At 45.1% G+C, this 19,896-nt stretch overlaps 1 pseudogene; it reads right to left on the bottom strand.

The window, feature by feature from the left end:
- Positions 1-2,432: 2,432 nt before the first annotated feature.
- Positions 2,433-3,702, bottom strand: LOC787395 (GTP-binding nuclear protein Ran-like; annotated as a pseudogene).
- Positions 3,703-19,896: the final 16,194 nt, after the last annotated feature.

Raw genomic sequence — 19,896 nt, 5'->3', positions numbered from 1 at the left:
GAACCTTCTTCATCATCACAGACATTATCTACTGTCAAGAGAGAGTCCTTCACATTTATGTTGGTTATTGTTGGCAAAGTTACATTTTTTTTAACATTTATGCTGAATGCCACTCGTGATATTAAAAAAAAATATTGGTGCTTGGAGTTCTCTTGATAAGCATTCTGATCTGAATTTATCAGCAAACCAGAGGAATCTTGCAGTGGAGTTTATGTTGTTTACTCTGGGACAAAGTGAAAGTGAGAATGTTAGTCACTAAGTCGTGTCTGACTCTTTGCGACCCCATGCACTGTAGCTGGCCAGGCTCCGCCGTCCACGAGATTCTTCAGGCAAGATTACAGGAGTGGGTTGCCATGCCTTCCTCTAGGAGATTTTACCATCCCAAGGATCGAACCTGTGTCTCCTGCATCTCCTGCATTGCAGGCAGATTCTTTATGGTCTGAGCCACCAGGGAAGCCACTCTAGGAAAGGAGGGGGCCTAATTCAGAGGTCCTCAACGATGGTTTGACTACAGTGTGCTGTGCTGAAATTCTGTGCCCTCGCTGTTAGGAGCTCCCCTCCACCATCAGAGCCCCACATTCTTTGTATCAACTCACAGTATAATACAGGCTTAGGTAATATCAGAAAATTGGATGTGGGTGAAACCAGGAAGGGCCTGGGAAAGAACTATATTTCAGAGACCAGGCAGACCTGTTAGGGAGGGCAGGTCATGCATCCCAGGGGTGGGGGGTACCGTGAGGCAGGAAGGTGCTTGGTGGCCTCTGGTCCTATGCCCCTGGGCTTCATGTGACCTCTCCAGCACTGATTCCCACCGTGTTCATTTGACATTGTGCTCTAACCCCCTCAGCTGTCTTTTACTCTCTCTAATGTGCAGCCCTCTGTTGCCTCGGGACCTTGGCACGTGGTTCCTTCAACACTTGTCTGCCTACCTTCCTCCCACCCCTCTCCAGCTCTCTCAGGGTCGCCTTCCTTCGCTCCACTCCCATAGGTCAGATCCCCTGTGATGTGCTTTCTGGCACCCTGGGCCTTTTCCTTCTTGGCATCTAGAGTAGTTAGTGTGTTTCTTTGTTGGGTTATCAGCTTTTTGTCTTTAACCACGAGGTCAAAGATGGTCAGTTGTGCTGACTGCTGCAGAGGGCAGGGTGCTTGGTGCACAGAGAGTGTTCAGTAAGCATGAGTCTGGATGGACCAATGGGAAGAAAGAATGGCTCCTTGGTGGTCTCAGTGTCTGTGATGGTGTAGACCTTGGTGGTGTGGTCCCTCTGATGGTGGAGACCCTGTGTATTTTCCATGGCTTGACTGCTTCCACGCTCTAGCTGACCATGTGCTGATTGGGACTTGTTGCAGCATCTTTCAAGACAGTGGACTAAAGGGGAGAAGGTGATGATACACAAAGACAATACAGTAACTGAAAAATATTTTGTTTAAGATACAAGTACATGCATCCCCATAAACTCCCTGTGAAACTTCTTTAGTATAAACATTTCACAGACAGAAGCGCTAAGGCTCAGGAAAAAGTTGAAAGGAGAAGAACATCTGCTTCTCAGATTTCCAATTTCAAATGTGATGATTTGAATGGAGTATTCTGACCCACGTCATTTTTACTGTCTAGTTGTGTTGGTGAAGGACCAGCATTCTGAACCTAGAGAGGCTGAACGCCTGGGCTCCATCTCCTCAAGAGTTGCCTCCTGCCTCTTCTGCAGGGTTTAGAGTTGCATCCTTGAAAAGGCTGCGAGTCTTCTTTCTAGTACCAGCAGGATGGCCTATGCTTCCCAGAAGCAGATTCTGAGACCAAGGTCCACGTGCAGGAGATTTATTGAGGAAATGATCCCAGGAAAAACCACTAAGGGGGTGGAGAGGCAAGATGCGGAGGGTGAAAGAGAAAAGCAAGGATGGCATTTCAGCTTGATCCCACCAGGGAACTCAGAGTTTGTCCTCACACAAGGCAAGAGAGCTGGACTTTCGTACTGTACCTGGCATTCTCCAGACTCCAGTAGCCTGAGGTGTCGCCTAAGAGAGGTCCAGGAGCAGGCTGTCAGAGGCCAAAGAACACAGTGGCCAGGAGAAGAGCAGTCAGAAAAGAGAAGGGAGACCGAGGACGTGTAGGGAGCACTGACAATGTCCGGGAGAGATAAGAAATTACGCAACAATGCAGTAAACAGATCTCACATGAAAGTATGTTCACATGCTCTCTCATTAGTTCTAATAACATACTGTTTATTTAAGCTGACTCTATGGGCTTCCCCAGTGGTGCTAGTGGTGCCTGCCAATGCAGTAGACACAAGAAACACGGGTTTGTCCTGGGTCAGGAAGATCCCCTGGAGGAGGGCATGGCAACCCACTCCAGTATTCTTGCCTAGAGAATCCCATGGACAGAGGAGACTGGAGGGCTATGGTCCATAGAGGTGCCAAGAGTCAGACATGACTAAAGTGACTTCGCACACAGGCATATGTCAAATATTGTGTAAGTGCTTTACATATATTATCTCTAATTACTATGATATTCCTATAATAATGTTACTATAATTACTCTTCTTATTGTAGGGGTGAGGAAACTGACTTCCTTTTTAGATATTTGAAATAAAACTTTATTCTGCTTCTAAACGAAAAGGAATGGGAATGACAGTAACAAACAAGATTTCACCTCGCAATAATGTCACGTGACTATGCTGCTGCTGCTGAGTCGCTTCAGTCGTGTCCGACTCTGTGCGACCCCATGGACAGCAGCCCACCAGGCTCCCCTGTTCACAGGAGTCTCTAGGCAAGAACACTGGAGTGGGTTGCCATTTCTTTCTCCGTGTTATGTGACTATAGCAGTTTTATACTTGAAACTCAAGGAGGAACAATTGTGTTCCAAATCACCTAAATATGCAGGTCCAAAAATGAAAGTTTTTTTTTTTTTTTTTTAACTGCCACATTCACTCCAAAGCCCATCCACCTCCTTCAGCACCCAAACATTAAGCACATGTTCTGCTTAGCTATGTAATAAAGTGGCGAACACGCTGCACCGCTGACATCACGGGACACTTGCCTATAAAACTAGACTTCCGACGCTGGGCCCCAGCCTCACCTTCCCACAGGCCAGCATCTTCATCTCTGCAACCTCTAAGCCCTGCTTGTCCCGCACTGCCAAGGCTGGGTCCCTGACCGCCCCTGGCGGGGCAAGAGCAGGCATGGCGACGAGCTCCACGTTAGGGTCTCCGATCAGTTTTCTAGCAAGCCAGAGGAAGGGCTCTTCAAAGCTGTAGTTACTTTTGGCAGAAATGTCATTGTACTGAAGAGTCTTCTTTTGGTGGAAGGCAGATGACTTTGCCTCAGCCTTTCTGTCCTTAACGTCCACTTTGTTGCCACATAACACCATCGGGATGTTCTCACACACTCATGCCAGATCTCTATGCCAGTTAGGCACTTTCTTGTAAGTAACTCTCGATGTTACATCAAACATTGTAATGGCACACTGAGTTTGTATATGATAGCCCTCTCTCAGTCCACCCGATTTCTCCTGACCAGCTGTATCCCATACTTTGAACGTAATACGTCCTCTGTTGGTATGGGACACAAGAGGATGGACCTCAACACCCCAGGTAGCTACATACTTCTCAAATTCACCAGTCAGATGACGTTTCACGGACATAGTTTTTCCAGTACCACCATCACCAATACCAGTTTGAACTGAACTTGGGGTTCTCCTTGGGCAGCCATCGCGATGTTGCTTCCAGAATCGTCTCCGCACCTGTCTGACTGAGCAAAACTGACTTTAAAGAATTCAAATGGCTTGCCCAAATTCTCACAGATAGAAGTAACTTTCAGGCTTAGGCTGACAGGACCGTAACTCCAAACTTTCAAGCAATACCTTAAAGCCATCATTACGCTCCCAGGCAAATTCAGAAGGACATGGATGGATGTAAGTACTCCTCCTGAGGTGCAGTGTTAATACAGTATTTTAAGTCCTCTGACGGTTTGACAGGGCCACCTTGCTCTCCATTTGTTGAGGGCTGCCTTCGGATAGAGAGGAAGAGGGCAGGATGGAGGGAGCACGGTGGGGACACAGATCACACAGCTTTCCCATGGAAAGACTCCCCCCATCCCTACCGCCTGCCTCCTCCTTCCATGGCCGCCATGGTGAACCCTTGAGGTGGGTTCCGCCAGCTGGGCTGAGAGCCACTCTTCAGCTCCCACGTGGAAGGGAGACTCAGCTTTTTATAACACTCACACTTTAAGCAATGATCCAGATTATCCCCAAGAATTCCAGAAACACTGGACAAGTTTTTCTCAGGAAGCTGTGGCGTGAGTGTCTGAGCAGAGGCTCTGAGTCCAGGTGCTCCTTGCAGATCCAGGAGCTGCCGAGGTTCCTCCTCATCAGGGAGCAGTGGTTCTCCTTAGAGTAAAAGGAGAGAATGTAACAGAGGGTCAAGGGCAGACCCTGGCCCGGGGCATGTGCTCTGAAACTGATAGCTGTTATTTTTGGATGTGACTTAGGAATTTTGTTTAGGTAAGATGTTTGCTGGGCCACTGTACTGAAATATCCTAGACTGGGTGGCTCACACAACAGTAATTTCTGTCTCACAGTTCTGGAGGTTGGAAGTCAGAGGTCAGGGTGTCAGCAGGGTTGGTTTCTTCTCCTTGCTTATAGATGGCCATCTTCTCTCTCTGTCTTTGCTCAGTCTTTCTTCTGTGTGTGACTGTGTACCAGTTTCCCTTTATTATAACGGTACTGGTCAGGTTGGATTAGAGTCTACCCACATGACTTTACTTATCTTAATTATTTTTTTAAGGCTTGATCTCCAAATACAGCAATGTTCTGAGCTACTGGGGGATCAGGACTTTTAACACTTAAATTTTCAGTAGTTCAGGAGGAGGGGGAGCACAGTTCAGCCCATAACAGAGGAGCATTTCCGATGGGTAGTGAGTGGGAGCTTGATTTCAGACTAGACTGGAGAGGGAGGCAGGGGCCCAGCTGTGTCCTGCCTCTTAGGTCATGTTTGACAAGAAGGCAGTGGTGGCAGGATGGGATTTGCTGTTCAAAAGGTTACTCTGGTTGTATTAGGGACAGGTGTGTGTATGTGTGTGTGTGTGTGTGTGTGTGTGTGCACTCATCTGTGGGGTATTTAGCTTAAATGCCCAGAATCTTAGGAGAATGGGAGGGGGGCAGAGTAAACGCAGGTAGAGCAGTTGCGAGGATCACACATTGGTCCAGATAAGAAGTGGCCAGGACTGGGGTGGGTGGGGGGTGTTGGTGGTAGTGGAAGAGATGGACTGGAGCCAGTGAAATTCCTAGAGCCACCTAGCCTGATTTTAGGAGGTAAAATCAGCCGGGCTTGGTTATGGACTTAATAGTGGGATTGAAGAAGAAATAGATGTCAAAGGGAATTAGATTTTTGACCTGAGTGACTGAGTGGGTGGTGGTGTCATTTTCAGGGATTGAAAATGTTAAAAAAAAACAACAACACTGGATTGTGGGGGAATAATCATGACATGGGTTTTGGACATGTTGAGTTTGAGGTTCTTTTGAGACATCCAAGAAAAGACATGGAAAAGATATTCATAGGTAGGGTCATGGATGAGGAAACAGAGATTGCTATTGCAGGAAACATTAAGTTGCTCAATGTCCTAACTAAATTACATCATCATCAATTGAAAATCCAGTTTCGAGGTCTCAGATCTTCTGATTTACTACTCCAGCGCTCATTCCCACATCAGTGCTTCCTTCCCTTACATAATTTTTAAGGATAAAGGACAGTGCGCACACATCCCCGGGACTCTGGGTATCCAGTCCAGCCAGATCAATCTGCTAAAACATCACATTTATTTGAAGTTGTCTGCTTTTTTTTTTTTTTGAAAAGTCATCTGATTTTTTTTTTTTTTTGTTCTACTGTATAACATATTGTTATTCTATATAGTAATGCCATTAAAAATGACTGATCTTGGAGAGGAATTTCTGCTCCAGGAGGATGCTTTGAATATATTCTGGGATAATGAAATTTTGTGCCAGGGCTATGCAGGTGATACAGATGAAGATGGTTCATTCTGCGATGTGCCACCTGCACCTACTTTACAGCAAAGGAAGTGAAGCAATACACCCCTGATCGTAGGCTCCACTGTTCCCACCACATATTGTACCTCCAGCCCTAATGTACCATGCCACCTGGAAGCTGCAGCCAAAGAGAGCAAGAGAATGGCCTTTCAAAGGCATAGCTGTGGCACCAACTTTGAGATGATAGCATGCAAGGATGGGGTCATCCTCCGGGATGCAATAGGTGTTCTATATCAACAGCTAGTACATGGTGCTGTGACCAGAGAAGGCAGAATACTTGAGGGTAGAAGTAGAAGTGATCTTGGCATCACTTCAGTGAACCACTTAGGGAATTTCTGTTTCTCATCCCCGCAACTCTGTTCTCCATAGGTTTAGAAGTCGTGGTTCCCAGAAGGACATGTTTCCATTGGGAAACACAAGAAGAGTCTCTATGAAACTTCAAGCCATGACAGCCATTAGTTACTTCAGGCTCCTCATGCCAGGATAGCATGAGGCAAGGGAAGAAGTCACGGTGTTGGCAGGAGCAACAACCTCTAGTCATCAGGGGGAGATAAACCTGCTGGATATGCATTTTCCCAGCGGTCTGGGAAATTGGCTGCCATGGTTCATGGCTGAATTCCAACGTGGGAATTGCCATAAAGGGACTTGCTTTCACTCAAGATTATGCCCCTTCCCTGGGGGTGACCTACAACCAAGGGCGGGTAGATCTTGGGTATGAAGTCTGAGCCTCCTTCGCCCAATTTGGAACAGATTTGAAGGGTCGTCAGGTTCCCATGGGACTGACTGAGTCTTTGTTGGGGCTGCAACACAGTTCAACCTCTCCTTGTGCAACCCTGCAGACATCACTGCTTCCCAGGTGGTGTTCCTAAGGGCACCCCCAGTGAACCACCACGTGGAGATCTCCACCTCAGATTCTGCTTCCCAGGGAAGCCAAGCTAAGCAAGATGACTCAGGGACATGTCAGATAAATAGCTGAAATAGAGGCTGGCATTTAGAAGAAATATCTGTGCTGCAGATACAGACTTGGACATCATCCATCTAAGGACAATAGTGAAACCATGCTTGGATGAGTTTGCTAGGATAGTGATAGATTCTGACAAAGAAAAGGAGGACATCTGCTTTAATAGATTGGAAGTAATAGTAATATATGGCTCTATAAATATTGCTGTTTGGTATTGGGTAAAAGGCCTTGTGAAAAGGAGGGAGGTGATCTTGGAGACCTTAGTATTTGAGGTTTTTAAAGTTAGATTGAAATACTCAGTTCACCAAGATAATGAAGAGGGGGCTAAAGAATATCTGAATTACTGTAACTCTATCTCATAATATCTTGTAATTCTTGTACTCTTGTGTCTTAAACAAGGAACACGCTCAAAGTGCAACCAGAGAGGACAGAGGTCTTAATAGACTGTAGATGGTACCTGCTGGGCCCCTGGTTATTGGCATTAGAGGTCTCTTCTTGAAAATGATATTATAATGAGACAAGTCAAATGCAAATAAATCAAACAGTAATGATAAATGGATGGTCTTTGATCAATCTGGCCCCATCCTGGAGAAGGATCTGGAAAGGAATTTGCAAGGGTCACAGGATGGTTAGCATGTCATAGGGGTGGCAGTCTTGGAGTTGTAAACAAAGGACAGAATGGAGTTTTCACACTTGGAACTTCCTCTGTGCTACAACCTGTCCTGTCTCTTGTTGGCTTGGTGTCATGAAAATAAGAATGTTTTTACGTATCTGTGTTACCATTTTTTTCTTCCTAGTGATCATTGTTGCTTGGAATGAAAGCCCCAGATTGGTAGGGTGTAGAATTCTTTCTCCTGACATGGTAGCTTTTGTGAAGCGATTCGGGTCAGTGGCAGTTGTCATTACCGATTGCTGCCCCTCAGAAAGGTTAAACCTTCCCAGTGGAGCGAGGGTAGGAGGTAAAAGTCAGCAGAGAGTGTGTAGGGTGAAAAGAGAAGGGAGCTGAGGACAGGTCTCAGAGGTTACCTGAGGGATCATTTATAACAGCTAAAGCTTTAAAGGCTTTAATCCAGGATGGGGCCAGCTCTTGCCCTAAACCTGGTTTCCCAAGAAAACACTCTTTTATTTTCAGTTTCTAGAGCATTTGTTGCTAAGCTTTTCATTTCTCTGTCAGTCTTCCTTTCTTTGACCATGTTCAACTTCTACTTCAAATGTGGGAGTCCGTAACTGCTGAGAAACTCCTTGGATGAAAGAAAGTGTGTCACATACCACTCCCACATCTTGGGAGTCAGAAAAAAGAGAAAAAGAAGAAAGAAGGAAGGAAAGGAAGAAAGAAAGAAAGGAAGAGAAGCAGACACCTGTCTGGCATTTTCAATCTTACTCTGGATCGTATGGAATTTCATCAGTTTAGTGATGCTTGGATACCCAATCTTCAGTTTCAGTGGAAAACATCTCAGGGACATTTCTGCATCAGATAGGGGCAGGTGTAGTGTTTGGGACCTTCCTACTCACAGACTCTGTGGTCCTACCAAACAAAAGCCTGAGATGTCAATTTTCCATAGGGCATCAGACTCAGGGAGTGTTTCTGCCCAGCCGATTCCACGTGGGCATTCTCAATTGTTTCCTGTCCTCCTGTCTTCCTGGCCCCTTCAGGCACCAGGATAATGGCAGTGCATTTCTTTGTTTATTCACCTTCCCTCATTTTGGTCTTACCCAGTTTCTTCCTTTTCCTCTATTCTTGTGGTTTAATTCTTGTCTCTTTTTGCTTCATATGTTGACTTGCTTTGGTCAGTCTCTGTCTATGTGAATGAAGTCTGTTTGAAAGTTTGTAATGATTATTGAAGTCAAGGGACTTCCCTAGTGGCTCAGCTGGTAAAGAATCCACCTGAAATGTGGGAGACCTGGGTTCAAACCCTGGGTTGGGAAGATCGCCTGGAGAGGGCAAAGGCTACCCACTCCAGTATTCTGGCCTGGAGAATTCTATGGACTGTATAGTCCATGGGGTTGCAAAGAGTAGGACACCATTGAGTGACTTACACTTTCACACTGAAGTTAAAGTGTAATTCAAGTAACATGGGTGTTAAGACTCCAAAGGGCAATCCAAAGAGACGTCATGAAACCACATACCAGCAGAGAAGGGAGTCTCTGCTATTGTAAATTGCGACTGTTGCCTGACACTTTGATCCAAAAATTGCTACCTCAGTGATTCAAGTAACTAGCTTTTGGTTTGATTTTAGTATTTAAACACACCTAACATTGCTCTTTGAGAACAAATCAATGCTGTTTTTCAGGTTGCATTCATCTTTTAGATTAGTAAGTTTTCCTACCTCTCATAATCAGATGTATGTTTTACAAATGTTAAAAAACATCACTTTAAATCAAAAATTAAAGACAACCTAACATGTGGACTAGTCTTCTCTTTTTGGGCTTCTGCTTGTGAGTTTTATAGTTGAGCTGCTTAAAAAAACTTTTTTAACAGCTCAAGCTACTTTTTAACTTTAATATTTTTTAGTAAAAATTTCTGCAGATATTTAAGGGAAAAGGCATTCCCTGTTGTTTTCTTTTGGTGAAGTAAGGAAAAGCTCCAAGCTTGGTGAAATTAATTTTGGGTGAAGAATGGCAATTTTTGGTGATTCAGGTAAAACATTGCAGATGAAAGAACACGTGCTAACTTCTATTAGTAAGAGAACCCTGACACCCTGGGAGAACTCTTCTGAAGGGTGTATGAATTTGGTTAATTTCAACCACCCTGCTTCTTCTGGATTTTTAAAAACATTTATTTATTTATCTGACTGTCCTGGGTCTTAGTTGTGGACTGTGGGCTACAGTTCCCTGACCAAGGATGGAACCTGCGCCCCCTGCTTTGGGAGCATGGAGTCTTAGCTCTAGACTACCAGGGAGGTCCCTCTTTTGGATTTTTTTTTTTTTTTTTTTTTTACCAAAAGTACAGTTTATGAAACATCTGGTTGGGGATTGTGTAGGGACTACTCAGCACCTACTCTGCTGACCCTGAAATGACAAATGCTAAAAGGAGTTTTTCTTGAGCACAGAGTGTACCAACTGGGGTATATAGGGGAGGGGCCCTGTGCCTGGCAGTTGCTCTGAGGCTTGGAGCGACTGCGGCTCCACTGTCTCGGAGCTCAACTGACTGAACAGTCTTAGGTTGCTGCGAACAGTGGAGGGGCGCGGAGGATCCTGCAGGAAGCTTTTAAGAGCCAGGCTTGCAAGTGTCCTACCTGACCATTGCAAACATCCTGTTCACGAGAACCCAGTCCTATTGACCCACAAACTGCAAGGGAGGCTAGAAAAACTGGCCTCCCTGTGTGCTCAGGAAAAGGGATACGAACTGTGAGTTTGTCAAAACATGGAATTGTCTCTGCTCAGTCTGCTTTGCCAATGATCTTTACACAGTGGATTATAGTCACCTTCTCTCGAGGGAGTCCAAACTTTAAAAGAATATATATATATATATATATATATATATATATATATTTAGCAGCTTGAGAGTTTTTTCTTTAAATTTTCAGTAAAAACTTCCTCAGTTATTTAAGGAAAAATGTATTCCCTGCTTTTTTTGGTGAAGTAAGAAAAAGCTTCAAATCCTGAAACATGATGCTGTGAAAGTGCTGCACTCAACATGCCAGCAAATTTGGAAAACTCAGCAGTGGCCACAGGACTGGAAAAGGTCAGTTTTCATTCCAATCCCAAAGAAAGGCATTGCCAGAGAATGCTCAAACTACCGCACAATTGCACTCATCTCACACGCTAGTAAAGTAATGCTCAAAATTCTCCAAGCCAGGCTTCAGCAATACATGAACCGTGAACTTCCAGTTGTTCAAGCTGGTTTTAGAAAAGGCAGAGGAACCAGAGACCAAATTGCCAACATCCGCTGGATCATCAAAAAAGCAAGAAAGTTCCAGAAAAACATCTATTCCTGCTTTATTGACTATGCCAAAGCCTTTGACTGTGTGGATCACAATAAACTGTGGAAAATTCTGAAAGAGATGGGAATACCACATTACCTGACCTGCCTCTTGAGAAACTTATACGCAGGTCAGGAAGCAACAGTTAGAACTGGACATGGAACAACAGACTGGTTCCAAATAGGAAAAGGAGTACATCAAGGCTGTATATTGTCACCCTGCTTATTTTACTTCTATGCAGAGTACATCATGAGAAACACTGGGCTGGCAGCAACACAGGCTGGAATCAAGATTGCTGGGAGGAATATCAATCACCTCAGATATGCAGATGACACCACCCTTATGGCAGAAAGTGAAGAGAAACTAACAAGCCTCTTGATGAAGGTGAAAGAGGAGAGTGAAAAAGTTGGCTTAAAGCTCAACATCCAGAAAATGAAGATCATGGCATCCGGTCCCATCACTTCATGGGAAATAGAAGGGGAAACAGTGGAAACAGCGTCAGACTTTATTTTTTTGGGCTCCAAAATCACTGCAGATGGTGATGGCAGCCATGAAATTAAAAGACGCTTACTCCTTGGAAGGAAAGTTATGACCAACCTAGATAGCATATTCAAAAGCAGAGACATGACTTTGCCAACAAAGGTCCGTCTAGTCAAGGCTATGGTTTTTCCAGTGGTCATGTATGGGTGTGAGAGTTGGACTGTGAAGAAGGCTGAGCGCCAAAGAATTGATGCTTTTGAACTGTGGTGTTGGAGAAGACTCTTGAGAGTCCCTTGGACTGCAAGGAGATCCAACCAGTCCATTCTGAAGGAGATCAGCCCTGGGATTTCTTTGGAAGGAATGATGCTAAAGCTGAAACTCCAGTACTTTGGCCACCTGATGTGAAGAGTTGACTCATTGGAAAAGACTCTGATGCTTGGAGGGATTGGGGGCCGGAGGAGAAGGGGACGACAGAGGATGAGATGGCTGGATGGCATCACTGACTTGATGGATGTGAGTCTGAGTGAACTCTGGGAGATGGTGATGGACAGGGAGGCCTGGTGTGCTGCGATTCAGGGGGTCACAATGAGGGTACACGACTGAGTGACTGAACTGAACAGAAGAAAAAGCTTCAAGATTGGTGAAACTAATTTTGGTCAAGAATGGCAATTTTTGGTGATTAAGGTAAAACATCTGTATGTTTTACCAGTTACCTTCACCCAGCTCTGAGTTTAGGATCTCCAAGTGAATTTCAATAGTTTCTTTTAATTCAGTAGACTCCTCCTTGGTCCTATAAACTAAAGAGATAAGAGTTTGCCCACTTGTTGTTCAGTCTCCTGGTAAGGACAGCTAAACCTCCAGAGACACACATTATCCAAGAATAGCCAGGTCTAATTAAGGTACAGTCCACCCTTCCAGAATTAAGGGGCCTTCACAATGTCTGCCCAGTGGGATTTCAGAATCCTGTAAACCAGTCACTGTTGTGGGTCTGCCATTCTTCCCCCTTCCAAACGGGAGTAAAAAAAAAAATGGCTCCACAATTATATATGAGGGTAGGGGACAAAAATTTGTAATTATTAAAGAATTATATACAAGGGTAGTAGTCATGTACAGATGTGAGCATTGGACCATAAAGAAGGCTGAGCACTGAAGAATTGATGCTTTAAAACTGGTGCTAGAAAACTCTTGAGTCCCTTGAGCAGCAAGGAAATCAAACCAGTCAGTCCTAAAGGAAATCAACCCTGTGTATTCATTAGAAGGTCTGATGCTGAAGCTGAAGCTCCAACACTTTGGCCACCTGATGCGAAGAGCTGACTCATTGGAAAATACCCAGATGCTGGGAAAGACTGAAGGCAGGAGTAGAAGGGGGCCCAGAGGATGAGATGGTTGGATGGCATCAGTGGACATGGACATGACTTTGAGCAAACTCTGGGACATAGTGAAGGACAGGGAGGCCTGGCATGCTCCATCCATGAGGTTATAAGGAGTCAGGAAATTTTTGAGCAGATGAGTGATGTCATTGAAGCTGCACTTTAGGAAGTGCATTTGGGTCAGAGACAGAAGTTAGGAAGCTATTGCATAAATTCAAGGGATAGATTTAGATAATCATCCTCCAAACCAAGAGATCAGTCAGAAAGGGGGGGGGTGGTGACTGTGAGAGGCATGTTGGAGGCCACATTCAAAGGGTTTGCTGGCTTGCAGGTGGGGCGGGGAGGAGAGGAAAGGAGCTCTGACTCCAGGGACTCACTCCTGGCTGACCAGGAGAATGGCAATGCGGCTGGAAGTCGAGAGTCAGAGCTGACTTTGGGGAAGATGAGTTCAGTTTTGGCCATTCTTTGTATCTTACCCACTCACACAAGTGGCCTCCCTGATAGCTTGGTAAAGAATCCACCTGCAATGCAGGAGATCCTGGTTCGATTCCTGGGTTGGGAAGATCCCCTGGAGAAGGGAAAGGCTACCCACTCCAGTATTCTGGCCTGGAGAATTCCACAAGCCCATGGGGTTGCAAAGAGTCGGACACGACTGAGTGATTTTCACTTTCACTTCACTTCACTCACACAGTGGAAATGAACCCATGTCCTAACTTCATCAATGTCCTGGAGCTTCCTGGTTATAAATTTTAGTGGAAAGTCTGTTTTAGGTTTATGAAACTTTATTTGTAAAATTTTTAATTAATTGTATCACTTTTGACTGTGCCAGCTCTTCACTGTGGTGTGAGGGCTTTCTCTAGCTGCAGTGAGTGGGCATTACTCTCTAGCTGTGGCGCTTCTCGTTGAAGTGACTCCTCTCACTGCAGAGCACAGGCTCTAGGCATGTGGGATTCAGTAGTCGCAGCACTTGGGCTCAGTAGTTTTGGCACATGGGCTTAGTTGCTCCTTGGCATGTGGGATCTTCCCGGACTAGGGATTGAACCTGTGTCCCCTGCATTGGCAGGCAGACTCTTATCCACTGAGTCCAGGTTTAAGAAGCTTCAAGCACCTACTTGTTATACACGATGATCAAGTACTCAGTGAGCATTGTAAGTTACCAGCGTGATGCTGGCATTAAAATGGGTCGTAATGCCTTGATTGTGTTTTACCTTGGGAAAGGTTTCGCACTATCTCTACTTTGTGCTCCTTGAGAGAAAATTTCTCTCTGCTTTTGATGGGCATCTCCACTATTGTTTGGCAGTTCTGGTTGTTGATAACCTCTATTTTATATTGAGCTAAAAAGAAGTTTTCCGGAAACTTCTGCTCCGAGTACCCAGTTTTTAACTCCAGAAATCCACAGAACAAGTTAGCATTTTGGAGTCTAGAGGGTAGCAGCTGTGTTCCCTTATCTTCTTTCATTGCGCTCCACAAGGCTTGTCTCTCCATTGCTTTTTAAAAAGTAATTTATCATATTTGGCTGTGCTGGGTCTTTGTCACTGTGCTGAGGCTGCTCTCTGGTTGTGGTGTGTGGGCTTCTAACTGTGGTGGCTCCTCTTGTTGCGGAGCATGGGCTCTCGGGCACGGACTCAGTAGTTGTGTGTGGTACGTAGGCTCAGTTCCCCCGTGGCATGTGAAATCTTCCTGGACCAGAGATTGAACCCATGTCCCCTGAGTTGGCGGGTGGATTCTTAACCCCTGGACTACCAGGGAAGTCCTCACCATTGCTTTTGTGTGAGTTCCTCTGCAGGAGCCTCCACAGGCTGCTGCTGGAGGCATCTGCAGAAGCTCCTGCATGCTTCCCAGGAGACCCTGCCCCTGGGGGTCCTGCTGGTGGCAGAGGCTGCATATACTTTACATGGTCCGAAGGTCTCTCTGCTCTATGATAATCTGGTCAGGAGTCTGATGAAGGGACCCTTAACTTTCAAAGACTTTTCATTTGTAAACCTTCCTTTAGAAGTGGACTCTGAATTCAAGAAGGGATTTTGAACATATTACTATCCCCCTCTCTTGTATGTATTAATAGGATGCTTGATGACTGCCTACAGCAGGCACCACTGGGGGCCCACCGGATAGGCCTTTCCTCCTTTCTCCTTTATTAAGGCATCCATCCTTCTTTCACATGTTGTGCTTCAGGAGAAGCTGTCTCTACTTCCAGATCTAGAGGTGGATACTAGTTGATCCCCGACAATACTGGGAACCCCCGTCTTTCTGTGCACTGCCGCTTCAAGGGAAGGCTAGTGACCTGGGTCTGGTAAGAGACGTAAGGGGAGACGCAAGGGGAGAATTCTGAGGATGGGTCTTCTGGGCGAGGCTTCCTCCTTCCTCGGCAGAAGCTGCTGGGAGAAATGACACCCACCATTCTGCCTTCCCTGCATCTGGATGTGAAGCTCAGAGCTCTCCTAGCCATCTGGAGGATGAAGCCAGCACATGGAGAAGAATGAAGCCAAGTGAGTCACAGGAATCGGATGGCCAGATTTCCAAACTTCTTGTATTTAAAGGTAACACATTTCAGTGTCATCTGTGGTGGTTTCGTCTGGAGTTTTCAGTTACCAGCAATGGGAGGCAGCCCAGCTGATAGAATGACTCTTTTAAAATGAGGCCCTGAGAAGACGGTGCCAGGACAGTGGGGACACCGCCTCCCACGTCTCACCCACTGTACTTCTGGACACGGGCATGCACTCCGAGACTGACTGAGAGATGGAGTAACTCATCACATGTTTTGTTTATCACACAGGGATCCTGAAGACAATTAAGCCCTTCAGGTTTTTTTTTTTTTTGTCTCCACAAATTCTGTTTGTGTGTAAATAAGATTCCTGAAAACCTTTTTTTCCCTTAGGGTGTGACTCCAGGGAAATGATTGGGACTGGTCAACTTTCTGACTGATGAGGAAATCTGTAAGAGAGCCAGCCTATGGATGGCCTTGCAAGTCCATGCGTGCAAGTCCACCTATGGAGACAGGGGTCACTGATGCCTGGTGGAAATGTCTCCAGATGAATAGGCACCTGCAGAGATGGCAGTGGTTTAGTCGCTAAATCCTGTCTGATTCTTTGTGACCTCATGGACTGTAGACTGCCAGGCTCCTCTGTCCATGGAATTCTCCAGGCAACAATACTAGAGTGGGTTGCCATTTCCTACTCCAGGGGACCTTCCTAAGACAGAGATCAAACCTGTGTCTCGCGATGGCACGCATATTCTTTACCCCTGAGCGCACCAGGGCAGCCCAGAAATGGCAGTGCCTACCTCTAAGACCGCTGGAAGGAGCAGCTCTGTATTTAGCTGACTGTGAACTTGTCAGAGAACTTTGGACCTTCCTCCTTACCCTACTCCCTCCTCCAACCATGCAGCACCCGGCTTGGACAGATTCCAGCCATTCTGCCCTTGCAAGGGTCCCCTTCTGTTTACATCCCCAAACACACTGTAATGTGAGAACTTTCCCCTTGCCTGCAGTCAGTCTGAGCTCATTTCAGAGGCATGTCCTTTCCAGCCCGCTGGTGTCCCCTCTGAAATGAGCTCAGGTTCATGCGAGCTTGGAGTATAAATCCCTTTCCTGAACTGGTTTCTCCTCTCAGGTTGGTGTCCCGGTGCTCATCCACAAGGTTGCCAAGGGCATTTGCTCACCTACGAAGTCAGTGAAAGGGATAAGGAAAAGTGTCAAGCTTCTGACACCTTGTCTTTCTTAATAATCAGCTGTCAGCTGCCAAAGACAGAAATTTCAAATCCTCCCAACCCCTCCTCTCTCCCAGCCCAGGAATTGGGCTTTGATGGTTTTGCAGGAAATTCAAGTAATCACTTATTCGGATGCTTGCTATTATGTAACCTCTGAGGGCAATGAACATCTTGAAAGAATCTTTCTGCAGAATCTCTCAGCTAAAGCAGTGGAGAAACCTAATAGCCGCTGGGGCTGGCAGCCAATTCTTATAAAGTCCATCAGTTATCTCTTCTGTTTCAGAGCCAGTGTCCCCTCCGAGAGAGACAAAAAGGCCTCAGAACGTGAGAAGTGCCTGCAGCAAGGTGGCCACACTCCTGTGGCCAGCTTCTTCTTGTGAGGCGTCATTGTGGGCATGGCAGTGGCTAGGTGCGCAGAGAGCCCTCTTTTAGGAAGCCACTCAGTGGAACAGCTGCATATGAATGTTTTCAGTGGCTTTCAAAAGGTGGTTTTGACTCTGTCCATAGTAAGCATTGCGGCTGTTTCTGGCTTAACGGAGCAGCACAGAGAAGTATGTGTCCTCTGGGTACTATTCTAAATAGCACTATGATAAAGCGCTTTTGTAGGAAGAAGGAATGCATCACTGCTTATTCTTACTGTGAAGAGCAAAATGTGTAGAAGTCACCAGGTCTCCACCTTTGACATTGCGAAAACAGTGCTTTTCAGTATAGGTCATCAGAAGGATGCCTGGGGTTTACGTATATGGATTTCTTCCAGAAGAGTCAAAGCTCTTTTGCATGAATTGTGTCCCGTATTATATTGTACTTTTGCTAGATGTAGAGAGCATCAGGTTTACTACTCGCTTCTTGGAAGTGATGAAGGAATTGGAACCATGCAATGGGATTCAAGAATGTTTATAATCGGCTGGTGCTCCCTATTTAATTTTTGAGAAAAATGTATATAATACACAGGAGACAGTGACCTACAACTAGGAGGCAGAGAATTATCTTATTGTTTGCCATAGTTTTGGACACAAGTCCCTACTTCTGGGAAGCTGAGCAGGACCACCTGGAGTTCCTCTTTCCAAAGCTGCTGCTGCTAAGTCGCCTCAGTCGTGTCCGACTCTGTGCGACCCCATAGATGGCAGCCCGCCAGGCCCCGCCATCCCTGGGATTCTCCAGGCAAGAACACTGGAGTGGGTTGCCATTTCCTTCTCCAATGCTTGAAAGTGAAAAGTGAAAGTGAAGTCGCTCAGTCGTGTCTGACTCTTCGCGACCCCATGGACTGCGGCCAACCAGGCTCCTCTGCCCATGGGATTTTCCAGGCAAGAGTGCTGGAGCGGGGTGCCATTGCCTTCTCCGTTTCCAAAGCTAGTGAGCTTTTCATCTCCTGAAGCTGACACCAAATCTTCAATCTTGCCTCAGGAGAGGACTATCTAACATTCACATTACTTGTGCTGGAGGTATCCCTCTGGCACTGAGTGGAATTGGTGGAGGCTGCCTGAGAACCCCAACCTTTTTTTCTGGAGGGCCAGGCTGAGATATGCTTAACTGTGTGCTTACAGCACCTGAAAAGCTGGAAAAAAGAAGTCAGCTGGTTTGCACATTCCTAAAAAAATCTAGAAATAAACTTCTACTATAAACATAATAGATGTGGTTAGATTCGACTCACTCAGATAATGCGGAATAATATCCCCATCTCAATCCTTAATTTAATCACTTCTGCAAAGTCCTTTTTGTCATATAAGGTACCTTTTCATAGGTCTGAAGATTAGGGTGTGGGCTTATTTGGGGGGCCTTATTTGGCCTACCATATTTCTTTGATAAGTTGTAACAGTTGAAGATTGAGGCAGGGGAGGAAATTTAGAAGGAAAAGAAATTAGGTGATGAAAGATGGAAGAAACCTCTTCTATATCCTTTCATGGGTTTAATCAGCTTTTAGCTGATGGTTTCTAAACTCATCTGTAAACAAGTCTTGGTGCTGAGCTCTGGAGTAATATTTCTAGTTGCCCACTGGATGTCTCTACTCTATTCTGCATAGGTTAAGGTCAACAAACACCTTGCCCAAATGAACTCATTCTTTCCCACTGTACCCCTGCCCCTCACTCCAAAGCTCTTCCTGCTGTTCCCCTATATCAACTGATTACTTATGGTCCATCTAGGTGCTGAAGTCACCACATTTGCAGTCTCACTTCACACTGGATAGTCACTAAATTCTGCTAAGCCTATTTTTCTTTCCTTCTTAACTTTATCATGGCAGCTTAGAAGTCAACCTGACCCAAATATCTTTCTCTACAATTAGCTATACTCTTTTGTTTTCTTATTTATTTTTTATTTTCATGGAAGCTGTGCTTAAAAATCTACCAGATCCTTATCACATATTTCAAGATGTAAATACTTTAAAATTATTACCCAGTTGTACTTTCATACTGCACAGTAGTTAAAAGTTTTGCAAAATGTTCTGAAAAACAAGCCTGCCTTTCATGAGCGTGGTTCTTCAGTAGCTCCCACCTGCTTAGATGATAAGGAGAACACTGAACATGGCATCTGAGGATCTGTCTTACCTGTCCCCACCCCACTTCCTGCAGCTCCTTCCCAGTCCAGCCGGCAATTCCAGCACTGGAACCAAACAGACTTCAGATCCAGTTCTGACTCAACCCCTTGAAAGCTGAGTAATCCTGGTTCAGTAATTTAACCTCAATTTACATCAGTTACTTCATCTATAAGTTCAGGAATGGCATTTAGTAAAAAAGAGATTAGAGAATTAAGATAATGTTATAAACATGTCAGCACAGTGTTTAGTAAATATATCTTAAGTGCTCAATGACTATAAATTAATCACATATATTTTAATATCACTTATTTAGGTGCATCATAATTGTGCTCACCTGTCCCTTGTATTAGACTCAATATGCTTTGATATCATTCGTTCAGAATCCCCAGCTCTTAGTCCTGCCCATAGTAGGATGTTTCATAAATGTTTGAAGAGATGAGTGGTGGTCAAGATGTAGCTCATATTATAAAACTGGTTTTTAAAATAAGAGCAAAAATATTTGAAGGTAATTGACTACACATATATTGTCATATTTTGTTGAGGCGGTGTTTTAACTTTTTTTTAAGGTTAGTAACCCCCCATACCAGACCACCTGACCTGCCTCTTGAGAAATCTGTATACAGGTCAGGAAGCAACAGTTAGAACTGGACATGGAATAGCAGACTGGTTCCAAATAGGAAAAGGAGTACATCAAAGCTGTATATTGTCACCCTACTTATTTAACTTATATGCAGAGTACATCATGAGAAACGCTGGGCTGGAGGAAGCACAGGCTGGAATCAAGATTGCCAGGAGAAATATCAATAACCTCAGATATGCAGATGACACCACCCTTATGGCAAAAAGTGAAGAAGAACTAAAGAGCCTCTTGATGAAGGTGAAAGAGGAGA

This window comes from Bos taurus, chromosome 10, assembly GCF_002263795.3.
Source record: "Bos taurus isolate L1 Dominette 01449 registration number 42190680 breed Hereford chromosome 10, ARS-UCD2.0, whole genome shotgun sequence".
Lineage (NCBI taxonomy): Eukaryota > Metazoa > Chordata > Mammalia > Artiodactyla > Bovidae > Bos > Bos taurus.
The sequence above is the reverse complement of the archived record's forward strand: the minus strand, read 5'-3'. Positions and strand labels throughout refer to the sequence as shown.